The sequence below is a fragment of the Eschrichtius robustus genome, unplaced genomic scaffold, assembly GCF_028021215.1.
Source record: "Eschrichtius robustus isolate mEscRob2 unplaced genomic scaffold, mEscRob2.pri scaffold_795, whole genome shotgun sequence".
Classification (NCBI taxonomy): Eukaryota; Metazoa; Chordata; class Mammalia; order Artiodactyla; family Eschrichtiidae; genus Eschrichtius; species Eschrichtius robustus.
This window is the reverse complement of record NW_027175674.1, coordinates 51,224-59,098: the sequence shown is the minus strand read 5'-3', so window position 1 is coordinate 59,098 and position 7,875 is coordinate 51,224. Positions and strand designations below refer to the sequence as shown.

Here is a 7,875-nt window from a genome sequence, read left to right as displayed (position 1 = left end):
CATACCATATCCCAGCTACAGAAAGTCTTTTACACGTTTGCCAGTGTTGTTTCCATAATAGTAAACATCACACTTTAGGTGGGCAGGAGTTAAAGTTTTATTATCAGTCTAGGCAAGACCAAAAATTCAAAGCAAATTCAATTTTGCTTAAGGGAACATTGGAAGGTAACAATTCTTCATATCACATGCCTCATGTGACCCATTTCAAACCATAGAGAATGACACCTTTATGGGTCACTGTCCCAAGAGACAAACAAATGTGAACAACTAAAACATTTAAAAAGTGCACCAAGCTTCAGAAGTCTCAAACATAACTTGAATTTTCTGTACATACTCCTGTCAAATGAAGTTATTGCCTGTACACCACTCCTCTTGCAAAGTGGTCTTCTATTTCCTTTCATTTGACCTAGATCGGCTAGGAGACCTAGAGAAAGATCGGGACGGCTTGTGATTTCTCTCCTGGGACAGTCATCTCTCTCTTCTCCTATATCTAGAAAGGGACCTGCTCTGGCTGACGGAGAAGGCTCTCCATCTTGGAGATGTGTGGGAGGTGGAGGACTCCTCCTCCGATAATCATCTCGAGGGCGACGACCCCAAGAAGGAGGCGGTCACGATTTCGACTTCTCTTTTCCCCATTCGACAGGTCCACTCTTACTCGGCAGCCACATAGTGTTCTCCCATCTAGTTCTCGGACAGCATCGGCTGCATCTCGGGGATCTTCACATTCAACAAGAGCGAAGCCGGGAGGGCTTTTAGCAACCCACACACTTCAGAGTGGTCCGTAATAGCCTAAATCTCGTTCCAATTCAGCCTTGTTACCACTGTTTGCAAGATTCCCTACATAAACTTTACAGTCCAACGGACAGGAATCACGATGCAAGACCCTCGTGGCCTCCTGTTTTTCACGGGCCACAGGGTGGTCCCGGGCCTCTAGAATCTGGCAGCTGAATCTGCTCGCACAAGCTGTCCTGTGGGGATGCTTTTCCCCCTATGTGTCCAGCCCGGGGCCCCGCGGTCTTGGCCCGGCCTCCCCGGTGAGAGGGTGAACCCCAGCTCCCTGGAGCAGACACTCAGAGCCCTGGTGACCGGACTCACGGCTGACGGGGCTGGAGCGGCGGCTGGACATGTGTGGCCAGCCTGGTGGTGTTTGGCCCCCTCTGCAGTTCCAGTTCCAGCTGAGAAAGAGCCTCCCTGTGTTATTTTCTCCTGGTTGTGTAAGGATCCCCGGTGTCATCTGACAGAAATGTAGATGGTGTGTTCTTTCTCTCTTTTCTCCCTGCTTCCTCTCCTCCCTCTCTCCCTCCCTGTCCCTCTTTCCCTGTTCTGCTCTCCCTCTACCTCTTTCCCTCTCCCTCTCTCTCTCTCCCTCCCTCTCTCTCCATCTGTCTCTCCCTCTCTCCCTCCCTCTCTCTCTTTCCTCTCCCTCTTTCCTCTCCCTCTTCCCTCTCCTCTCCCTCTGTCCCTGCCTCTCTCCCTGTGCCTGTTTCCCTGTCCTTGTTTCCGTGTTCCGCTCTGCCTCTACCTCTGTCTCTCCCTCTCTGGGAGGGAGTGAGGGAGATGGAGAGACGGAGGGAGAGGGAGAGTTGGAGAGAGAGGGAGAAGAGGGAGGAGAAGGAGGGAGGCAGAGGGAGGGAGGGAGAGGTCTCTTCCTCCCTCCCTCTGCCTCTCTCCTCCTCCTCTCCTTCTCTCCCTCACCCTCTCTCCCTCTCCATCCCTCCATCATTTTCCCTCCTGCTCCCTCTCCCTCTCTCCCTCCCAGAGAGGGAGAGACAGAGGGAGAGGGAGAGGGGGGAGAGAGGGACACGGAGAGGGAGGGAGGGAGACAGAGAGGGAAGCAGGCACCCTCTCTCCTTCTCCCTCTCCCTACCTCCTTCTCCGACTCCCCCTCTCCTTCGCTCCCTCCCTCTCCTCTCCCTCTGTCTCTCCCTCTCCCTCCCTCCCTCTAGGAGAGGGAGAGGAAGGGAGGGAGAGGGAGAGGGAGAGATGTCTCGCCCCCTCCCCTCCCTCCCTCTCCCTCGCCCTTTCCCTTCCTCTCTCCCTCTCCCTCCCTCCTTGTCCCTCTCCCTCCCTCTGTCTCTCCCGCTCCCTCCGTCTCTCCCTCTCCCTCCGTCTCTCCCGCTCCCTCGGTCTCTCCCGCTCCCTCATTCCCTCTCAGACAGGGAGAGATGGAGGGAGAGGCAGAGATGAGGGAGAGGAGCAGAGGGAGGGGGGAGAGAGGGAGAGGGAGAGAGGGAGAGAAGAAGGAGAGAGGGAAAGGGAGGGAGGAAGAGACCTCTCTCTCTCTCCCCCCTCTCTCTCCTTCTCCCTCTCCCTTGTCTCTGCCTCTTCCTCCGTCTCTGGGAGGGAGTGAGGGAGATGGAGAGACGGAGGGAGAGGGAGAGGGAGGAGAGGGAGCGAGGGAGTGGGAGAGAGGGAGCGAGAGAGGGATAAAGGGAGGGAGAGAGGGATAGAGGGAGGGAGGGAGAGACGTCTTTGTCTTTCCTTCCCTCCCTCTCTCCCTCTCCCCCCTCCCTCTCCTGCTCTCTCTCCCTCCACCTCCTTCCCTCTCCAGAGAGGGAGAGGGAGCAGGAGAGGGAGAGAGGGAGGGAGAGAGGGAAAGGGAGAGAGGAAGACACCTCTCTCTCTCTCCCTCCCTCCCCCCTCTCTCTCCCTCTCCCTCTCCCTTGTCTCTGCCTCTTCCTCCGTCTCTGGGAGGGAGTGAGGGAGATGGAGAGACGGAGGGAGAGGGAGAGGGAGGAGAGGGAGCGAGGGAGTGGGAGAGAGGGAGCGAGAGAGGGATAAAGGGAGGGAGAGAGGGATAGAGGGAGGGAGGGAGAGACGACTTTGTCTTTCCTTCCCTCCCTCTATCCCTCTCTCTCCCTCTCCCCCCTCCCTCTCCTGCTCTCTCTCCCTCCACCTCCTTCCCTCTCCAGAGAGGGAGAGGGAGCAGGAGAGGGAGAGAGGGAGGGAGAGAGGGAAAGGGAGGGAGGAAGACACCTCTCTCTCTCTCCCTCCCTCCCCCCTCTCTCTCCCTCTCCCTCTCCCTTGTCTCTGCCTCTTCCTCTGTCTCTCCATCTTTGGGAGGGAGTGAGGGAGATGGAGAGACGGAGGGAGAGGGAGAGGGAGGAGAGGGAGCGAGGGAGTGGGAGAGAGGGAGCGAGAGAGGGATAAAGGGAGGGAGAGAGGGATAGAGGGAGGGAGGGAGAGACGTCTTTGTCTTTCCTTCCCTCCCTCTATCCCTCTCTCCCTCTCCCCCTCTCCCCCCTCCCTCTCCTGCTCTCTCTCCCTCCACCTCCTTCCCTCTCCAGAGAGGGAGAGGGAGCAGGAGAGGGAGAGAGGGAGGGAGAGAGGGAAAGGGAGGGAGGAAGACACCTCTCTCTCTCTCCCTCCCTCCCCCCTCTCTCTCCCTCTCCCTCCCTCCCCCTTGTCTCTGCCTCTTCCTCTGTCTCTCCATCTCTGGGAGGGAGTGAGGGAGATGGAGAGAGGGAGGGAGAGAGGGAGGGAGGGAGGGAGGGAGAGACGCCTTTGTCTTTCCCTCCCTCCCTCTATCCCTCTCCCTCCACCTCCTTCCCTCTCCAGAGAGGGAGACAGAGAAGGAAGCAGGCACCCTCTCCGGAGAGGGAAGGAGGTGGAGGGAGAGGGAGAGGGAGCACGAGAGGGAGAGAGGGAGAGAGGGAGAGAGGGAGAGGGAATGAGGTATCGGAAGAGCGGAACAGGGAAACAGGGACAGGGAAAGGGGGACAGGGAGAGAGGGAGAGGGAAAGAGGGAGAGGGAGAGAGGCAGAGGGAGAGATGGAGGGAGAGTGAGAGTGAGAAGCAGGGAGGTAGAGGGAGGGAGGGAAGGAGAGAGAGAGGGAGACAGAGAGGGAGAGAGGGAGAAGGGCTGATGGGGGCTCCCTCCCCCTCCCCTCCTCTCCCCACTGCTTTCTCTTTCTTCTGCTTCAACAAACACCAGGCGCCTTTTAGATCAGCCCTGAAGTCAACGTTGATGCTTGGACGGCTTGACCTCCCCGCTGCCTTCCAGCCCGGGACCACAGCTGGGAGATGAAGTCTGCGGGGTCCTGGGCAGCGGCGGCGGGCTGCACAGGCACCTCCTCTGACGCCCAATCTCTCCTCCTTTACGAGGCAGCCGCCAGCTCCCCTCCCTGACTCCCCAAGATTTGGGGCCTTTTTAATATGTGTCGATAATGCCATGAGCTACTATTTAACTTTTCCACGAGGACCCATCTCCCGAAATGCAGTGCTTTTCAGCCTTGGCTGCACTAGAGAACCCCCAGGGAAGGGAGAGACGTCTGTACCTCCCTCCCTCTCCCTCTCCCTCTCCCTCCTCCTCTCCCTCTCCTTCTGGGGTGATGCCCGATGAGCTCAGATTCGCAGATGTTCCCCCCATCTCCTCTCTGTGCCTTGCGTGGGGTCTGGGCCTTCTCACTGTGGCCCGGGTATGGCCTTGACATTCAGACATCGGTTCCTGCAAGGACACTTGCGTTTGGTCCATACCGCGTGTGGCTGCAGTCTGTGCTTCTCCTGTTCAGCATCTTCAGTAGATGGGGGCTGTGCGTGAGCCCTTCATCTTCCCCGCAGACACCACTGGTGCTTGCTCGGCCTCGTGGGTGATGTGGGGGGCATGGGGGACAGTCCTGTGTCCCCACCTTCTTGGGCTGCAGACAGGCCACGTTGGTCCTGTGGTGACTGGGGGCTCCCAGGAGAACCCCACCGCAGAGCCGGAGAGGTGGCCCCAGAGAAGGTGGCGTACGCCCGCCTGGGGCAGGGCCTCACCAGCCAGCCCCGGGCCACCTGCAGCAACAGGCGTCTCGCCGTCCAGGGGGCTGGGTGTTCGGGCACCGTGGGGATGACCTGCTGTCTGCACGGCAGCCGAGTCTGTATTGTTGAGCCCGGGGAGGCCCCTGGGTGGCTCCTGGAGAGCCTGGTCACATTTCTTCCTGCCCTTGGCCTTAGAGCTCATCACGGTTCACGCCGTTTCTGGTCCCAAAAGGACCTGTGTTCATAAAGACCACGTGTTAGGACAGCACCAAAGTGTCTAGAAATCCGGGCCAGGAGGAGGAGGGAGGGGGATTGGCTGTGCCCGCCAGTGGCCTGAGAGCCCTGCCCGCCCTCAGAGACCTGGCCCGGGGCCCGTGGGGAGGGCGTGGCCCACGGTCCCCAGCGCTGGCCGTCTCTGGGTTCCAGGAGAACTGCGCGATCCTCGGGGAGCTGGTAAGGCTGCAGGCTCAGAAGTCCCGCCTGCTGGGGTTCAGCACGCGTGCCGACTCCGTGCTGGAGATGAACATGGCCAAGACCAGCCAGGTGGTGGCCACTTTCCTAGGTAACCCCGCCTCCCCGAGGGTCAGGCGGACCTTGACTGGACGTGGTGCTGCCTGAGACCCGACTGTGTCAGCCCTTGGGGGTCGCCTTCCCCAACCCTTCATTCTGCCTCGAGGGGCGTGGGGTGGGTGGCGGCTGGGAGGCTGCCACAGGGACATAGCCGAACCTCTCCCCTCCGCCCGCAGATGAGCTGGCCCAGAAGCTGAAGCCCCTCGGGGAGCAGGAGCGGCCGTGATCCTGGACCTAAAGAAGGCCAAGTGCCAGAGGCGGGGCCTGCACTTTGACGGGCCCATCAACGTCTAGGACCTGTGCTGCTACATGAACCAGGGGGAGGAGACGCGCTACCACGTGGACCAGTACCTGCTCGATGAGTCCTTCCCCATGCAGGTGGTCACGCGCGGGTGGCTGGGCATCTCCCAGGAGCTGCTGGGGCTGACCTTCGACCTGGAGGAGGGTGCCAACGTGTGTCACGGAGATGTGAGGCTCTACACGGTCCGGGACGCGGCCGCGGACAAGGTCATCCATCGGCAAGTTCTACCTGGACCTCTACCCTCGGTGCATGCGTGGGGGAACCTGTCGGCCGTGGGCCAGGGCTCCTCTGTGGAAGCGGGGCCTCACCCGCGTCCCTCCCCAGGGAAGGGAAGTCTGGGCACATGGCCTGCTTTGGCCTGCAGCCGGGCTGCCTGCAGCAGGATGGGAGGCGCCAGATTGCCATCGCGGCCATGGTGGCCAACTTCACCAAGTCTACGCCCAACCCGCCCTCCCTGTTGCAGCATGATGAGCTGGAGACCTACTTCCATGAGTTCTGGCAAGCGATGCACCAGCTCCACTCCCAGGTGGGTGCGGGCGCGGGGCTGCAGGCAGGGGGCGGGGAGGGCCCGGGCTCTCCCGTGGTTCTCAGGCAGGCCCTCGCCACGGGATTCTTCCGCTGATGTCACCCCGCACGTGGTGACGCCCTCGGTGTCAGTTTCCATCATCAAACCCCACGCACAGGGCGTGTAAAAAAATGGAAGTGGATGTCCTCGAGACTCTGGAGCCTGGAAGCCGCAGATCAAGGAGTCAGGACTGGTTCCCTGCATGTTAAATACGTGTATTCAAGAGTTGCCTTTAAAAAGACAAAAGAAAAGAAAGGAACGTTGCATGCAAGTCTGGTGACAGGCGGTGATGAGAACCAGAGGGTAGGCTCTGGGGCCGGGAGCGCTGTGCCCTGTGAGGCCCTGGGGCTGCTGCCAGTCTCGGTGGAGGCTCAGCAAGTCCCAGGGACTTCCCCACCGGGGGGGCGGGGGTGTCCCCAGCTGAGCGTCTGGGCCCAGGACCCAGTGCTCCTTCAGTCTTCCTGCGGTCAGCCCTTCGTCCTGAGAGCGATGCTCTCACAGGCTGCACCGGAGCGCGTGGGGACACTTTACTGAGCTGTGCAGCCGTCACTACTGCCCTATTTTGGAACATTTCCCTCACCCCAAAAATGTCCCTCACGCCTTTAGTTATCATTCCCTCCCCTCCCCTGCCCCTGACAACCAGGAACCCACTCTGACTCTGTGGATCTACCTGTTCTGGATGTTCCCCCTCAGTGGGGTCACACCGTGTGCCCTTCTGTGTCTGACTTGTCTCGCTGAGCATCGTGTTCTCAGGGTGCATCCACGTGGCAGCGAGTGTCAGGGCTTCACACCTTTGCGTGGCTGAGGGCCGGAAAAAAGACAAACGACAAGAAAGGCACGTTACCTGCGACTCTGGCGACAGCCGGTGATGAGAACCAGAGGGAAGGCTCTGGGGCCGGGAGCGCCGCGCCCTGTGAGGCCCTGGGGCTGCTGCCAGTCTCGGTGGAGGCTCAGCAAGTCCCAGGGACTTCCCCACCGGGGGGGCGGGGGTGTCCCCAGCTGAGCGTCTGGGCCCAGGACCCAGTGCTCCTTCAGTCTTCCTGCGGTCAGCCCTTCGTCCTGAGAGCGATGCTCTCACAGGCTGCACCGGAGCGCGTGGGGACACTTTACTGAGCTGTGCAGCCGTCACTACTGCCCTGTTTTGGAACATTTCCCTCACCCCAAAAATGTCCCTCACGCCCTTAGTTATCATTCCCTCCCCGCCCCCTGCCCCTAACAACCAGGAACCCACTCTGACTCTGTGGATCTACCTGTTCTGGATGTTCCCCCTCAGTGGGGTCACACCCTGTGTGCCCTTCTGTGTCTGACTTGTCTCGCTGAGCATCGTGTTCTCAGGGTGCCTCCACGTGGCAGCGAGTGTCAGGGCTTCACACCTTTGCGTGGCTGAGGGCCGAAAAAAAGACAAACGACAAGAAAGGCACGTTACCTGCGACTCTGGCGACAGCCGGTGATGAGAACCAGAGGGAAGGCTCTGGGGCCGGGAGCGCCGCGCCCTGTGAAGCCCTGGCGTTGCTGCCAGTCTCGGTGGGGCACGGGCAGCGCCGTCCCCCAGAGCTGCTGGCCAACTCATCAAGTCCCGGCTGGCCAACCCCGGTGCGGTCGGGCCGAGGGAAAGGAAAGGGGCTCCCGGACCGCCCGGCTGGAAAGCGCGGCCTGCACACAGTGCCAGCCCCCCGTCTCCTTCCTCCCGCCCTCCAGG

The 7,875-nt window shown here is 60.5% G+C and overlaps 1 long non-coding RNA gene across 1 annotated transcript; it reads right to left on the bottom strand.

Annotated features, from left to right (window-relative positions):
• Positions 1 to 6,320: 6,320 nt before the first annotated feature.
• LOC137758250 (uncharacterized) lies at positions 6,321 to 7,540 on the bottom strand. Its single transcript, XR_011072893.1, has 3 exons — positions 7,427 to 7,540; positions 6,847 to 6,977; positions 6,321 to 6,406 (listed from the first exon to the last, which is right to left on the bottom strand). It is a non-coding gene; the product is annotated as an uncharacterized lncRNA (long non-coding RNA).
• Between the last annotated feature and the right edge of the window lie 335 nt (positions 7,541 to 7,875).